This window comes from Clupea harengus, unplaced genomic scaffold (assembly GCF_900700415.2).
Source record: "Clupea harengus unplaced genomic scaffold, Ch_v2.0.2, whole genome shotgun sequence".
NCBI classification, from domain to species: domain Eukaryota; kingdom Metazoa; phylum Chordata; class Actinopteri; order Clupeiformes; family Clupeidae; genus Clupea; species Clupea harengus.
The window spans coordinates 12,501-17,500 of record NW_024880536.1 but is presented as its reverse complement, the minus strand read 5'-3'; positions in this window follow the sequence as shown (position 1 = coordinate 17,500).

Below are 5,000 nucleotides of genomic sequence, written 5' to 3'. Positions count from 1 at the left end.
CACACACACGCACACGCACACAGCGTACGCTAAACTTCCTCTGCCGATTATTAACCAACTGCTAATCATTCATTTCTGATCAATACGTAGACATCTCAAAAGACAGACATTCATTTCTTCTTATAGCTTATAGTATAGTCTTATATAAGATAAAGGGGTGTGTCTTACAGCTCACCTGACAGATGAAGGGGTGTGTCTTACAGCTCACCTGACAGATTAAGGGGTGTGTCTTACAGCTCACCTGACAGATAAAGGGGTGTGTCTTACAGCTCACCAGATAAAGGGGTGTGTCTTACAGCTCACCTGACAGATAAAGGGGTGTGTCTTACAGCTCACCAGATAAAGGGGTGTGTCTTACAGCTCACCAGATAAAGGGGTGTGTCTTACAGCTCACCTGACAGATAAAGGGGTGTGTCTTATAGCTCACCTGACAGATGAAGGGGTGTGTCTCCCTGCAGCAGGCGTCCCACCATCTGTAGACACCTTCGTCCTCCTCCTCCTCCTCCTCATACACCACCTGTCCACAGTGGTAGCTGCAGGCGTTGCGTGGGTGCTTGCTGTGCCAGCGGTCGTATGCCACCGGAGCCTCCACCCACCTCCAGAGGGCACTGGGGTTGATGATGCAGCGCTCCAGCGCCACCCAGGCCGTGGGCACGGGGCGGGGGCGGTGGGCGGGCGGCAGGGAGGTCAGCAGCTGGGTGAGGCGGGTCTGGGTGGCGTCGTCCAGGATGTGGAGCAGTCTCAGGCCCTTCTGCTCACAGGACCGCAGGGCCTCCACCCACGGCACACTCACATTAACAAACATCAGGTCACCTACACACACACACACACACACACACACACACAGAGAGACACACACACACACACACAGAGAGACACACACACACACTGTCAAGTTATCAGGGGATTTTTTTAACTTCTGCCCAAACTTGAAAAAGGCCTTGGCCATCAACAGGGTTAAAATGGTAACGACTCTGACGGTTTCTTCATTCTTCTTTGTTTTATTTGAGTTCAAATACTTCTTTAATGCAACACGTCTTATCAGGTTGAAAACCTTTACAAGAAACAAACATAAAATACAGCACTCCATCAAATACACAAACAACAGTGCATGTAAACTACCACAAAACTCAAACACTAAAGCACACTTTTGCAATAGATTACCAGATAACATCAAACATTGTCTTACCAGTAGCATCCCTGGTAGTGGCCAGCAAGTTAAGTCCCCCATTAGCAGTCACCATATGCTTTCCAAACACTCACACTACCTGTGCTTAAGTGACTTGACTTCCTGTATTTCCTGTCATGAGGACCACTTCCTGCTTCACAATAAAAGTTGTATTTTCAAAACAAAAGTCCCTTCCCGGTTACAATCTGACAGCACACGTCCCACTTGAGCTCCTGGTGCCAGAACCCAAGGAGGTCACGTCACTCTTCTCTTGGAGCGTGCCACTTGCTCCTTACAAAGAGATTCGGGCCTGCCAATTGACACCACTTCTTCCAGAACTTATTCACCTCCGACTGGATCACTCTCAGCCTTTTGTAGGGGTAACCCTCAAACTGGAAGTCTCCTGGGTCTCCTCTCAAGCTCGCCCCAGCAGGAGAGAGTTTGGAGTGAAATCCTTCTTGCGGACATGTCACTGACAATGTCAGCATGAATGGCTCTGGATGCCATGCAACTGAACACGATACCCCACACCTTCAGCCTCACTCTCTTCTTCACCTCATCTTTCACTTCATAGGACCCCTCTTCTTTGAGGGTGATGCCTCCCACTTTGATTTCTTTGGGGTCTGGTTTTTAAGGCCTAGCCAGCTATCAGCAGCCCGTCTTACCCAAGCAACGACATTCACCAGCCTGGACAAGCAGCTAAATCTATTGACCTCCAAAAGATTTTTGAAGGCTGAGTTTGAAAGTGCTACTCTCAGCACAACTTCACCCTGTCTCATTTCTGGATCAGTTTCCGATGCATCAGGGCAGACAATCAGGTGGGTTGGGTCAGTATCATTTTTTTCAACAGAGTCTTCAGCTTTGGTCCTGCTGTGGTCCTGGTGGTGACCCCTCGCATCTCTTCACTTGACCTCTTGTCATTACTGCTGAGAAGGCCTTCCTCTGCAGCTTACTGATGCTGTCCCTGGCGTCAGTTACCACTTCCTCAGCTGACTGACTTGGCAGGACAAATGTTTTGTGCGTCTCAGAGGGCGTCCTCGTTGTGGTGTCTGCTACTCCCCTTTCCTGCCTCCCACTTTGCGTAGACTGGACCCATGGCTTCAGAGAAAATCCACCTGCTTGCAGAATTTCCTCAATCTCCTTGGTCACTTCGCTCAGTCTGTTTGCATTATTGTGGGATGTTAGGACATCATCCATGTTAGCTGTCTTCCTCCAGTACCCTTCGCGCCTCCTTGCACTCAAGGACGTCACGGTGAGTTGCAGCTGTATGCTAGCTTCACCGATGGCGTCTTGCAATGTGAACTGTCTTGGTCATGAAGGGGAACCTCAAGCAGGGATCTCCTCATATTTGATGGGCAGCTGTTCTCATAGAACGAGCAAAGTGTCTTTGACTCATGTGCCGTCATGTTTACTTGCTCAAAACAGATCAGGGTGCGCTCCGCCCACTGTCTTTCCCAAGAGGGCTCTCCCACAAGACGAGATCTCCAACAACTTTCACCCTTTGTGGGGCAAGTCTCCTTCTCTGTGACTTATGAGCAACTCAATCTGCTCAGGTCTCCTCAGCTCCTCAGGTTCAACTTTCTGGGAAGAATCTCGTCAGCTCTTCAGGCTTGACAGCTCGGTGAACTTTGGCGATTCTCCTTCAGCCCATAACAGATTAGTTCATGGGCCCTCTCATTCCCTTGGAGGTTTTGATTCGAACTCTGAGAGGTATCTTCTTGGTGGCTACTTTTGGTAGCCATTCCACCCACTCCATGCACAATTAGTGTGATCTTCTCACTCCTAAGATTCAATCTTTTGGCTGCTTTATGAGTATGTAGTTGGTGTCTGAAGCCAGATCCACCAGGGCTCCGATTTTTTTGACCTGCATTAGCGGTCACTTCCATTAACATCATAATGACGGGAAGTTCTCTCAATCCACTTTCTTTGAGGAGGCTCACCTGGTTCTTAGCTGGACAGCTGAACGTTCGACGAATTATTGGTGAAGGCCTTCCTGCACCTCTCAGCTAACTCGGGGTAAGTTCACCAAGAATCTCTTCTGTTCCTCAGTTAAGTTCTTTTTGTCTCTGTCATCTGTTTGAGGTTTCTCAAGTTCACGCCTCTTGCTGTTCCCTCTTTGGACAGGAGAAAGAAGTGGTGATCTGAGGAGCCTCTCTTTTTGCAGTCTACATTCCTGGCACAGGTAAGTGTCTCTACAAGCCGTCATTCATACTCATGACACCCTAAGGCACTCCCTGCATGCACCAATTCCTTTCCACAGCAGCTTCCTTTTCTGATAACTTCAGAGCCCTGAACTTTTTTGCAGAAGAAAATCCTGGTCCTTATGTTTCTCATCCCCACAGATAATGCATCCATCCTCAGCATCTTCACCCTTTGTGGCTTGAGTTGAGGCATATTTCTTGTTAAAATGTCCTTTCTGCTTTATCTGAACTCTCTGGCTTGTCTGTGATTTGTAGGTGCTCTAGCCTCTCGAAGATTCTCCTCTTGCTTCTTCAGAAAAGCTAATAGCATGTCAAAGTGCTTATCTTCAGTGGACATCATTGCTGGGATCCACCATGAACATCAGTCAGTCCTTCTTCAAACCCTCAAGGAGCTTGCTCTCTAAAGACCTCACCACCAGTGGGTTTTGATGGCGCCGGTACTTCCTAGGTCTGTGAGGTCAGCGAGAGCTTTTCCAATGGTCTGAATAAGGTCTACTACTTTTCTCGGCTGATTTCCTCTGACTGGCTGAATCTTCTCGAGCTCATCAACAATTTCTAGAGCAATGGCACATTTGTTACCATACCTATTTGCCAGCACTCTGAAGACATCATCAGCTGTGCTGTAAGTCGACAAGCGGAGATCTTTCACAATCTTTTCTTCCACACTATCAAGAAGCTGAATCTTTTTTACCTCTGGCGAACCGGTTGGCTCTCCCTGCTTCTGAAGGCTTTCCCAGTCTGTCCTCCAGCGGTGGAAGTCTCTTTTGCAGCCGCTAAACGTGGGCAGTTTGGTTGGTTTAATTCTCACTACTGGTATTGTCGGTCCAGTGTGTTCTTGTTTCACGCCAGTGCCTTGCTTCTCCACAGATATTCTCCGGGGCTCTGGCAAATTCACCTTTTCTCATGTCTAGCTCATTGTAAGCTACTCTCAGCTCCCTGCTTCGCTTTCGAAAGTCTCTTTCCTCTGCTGCAGGAATCCATGACTCCCAGGCTGCGAATGCGTCAGATGTTTCTTTAATCAACTTTCCCACTACATTATGTTTGGATTTCAAATCCTTCACAGTTACTGCTTTCCCACAGGTAGTCCATATGTATGCCTACAGGCTTTTTCTGCTTCTTCAAAAGCAGCCTCTAGCATCTCTGATCCATATCTGCTCCAGAGGTTGGTTTGAACAATCTGCTTTACGTCATTGAACTTTTGCTCACATTCACTGCCGTATTTACTTAGGTCTGCATCTTGCTCCAGACTTAGCACATCATCTTTACCATCTTCTTTGGCTGCTAGCTCTGCTTTTAACCCAGTCCTGTAGTCATCGTTGGCCTCAATAACTTTCCTTGAATCGGCAGAGAGCTTTGCAAATTCTTGTCTGAGTTCTAACCCAGTTAAATAGCCTGCTTTCCGACTGAGATAGTTAGCTTGCTTGGTTAAGGAGGTCTTTGCAACCATCCTGTATTTCTTAAGCTGATCCAGTGTTTTGCCGAGAGCTTCGGCTGCCATCTTGAATGTGATTTCTCTTTAACTCCCAACTTATTTATTTAGGTTAACTGATTGGGTTCCCAATGCCTCTTGAATAGCCTTGCTGTCTAGCAACTCTCCTCTGCATCCACACTTCTGGACTCACTGAAGCCAA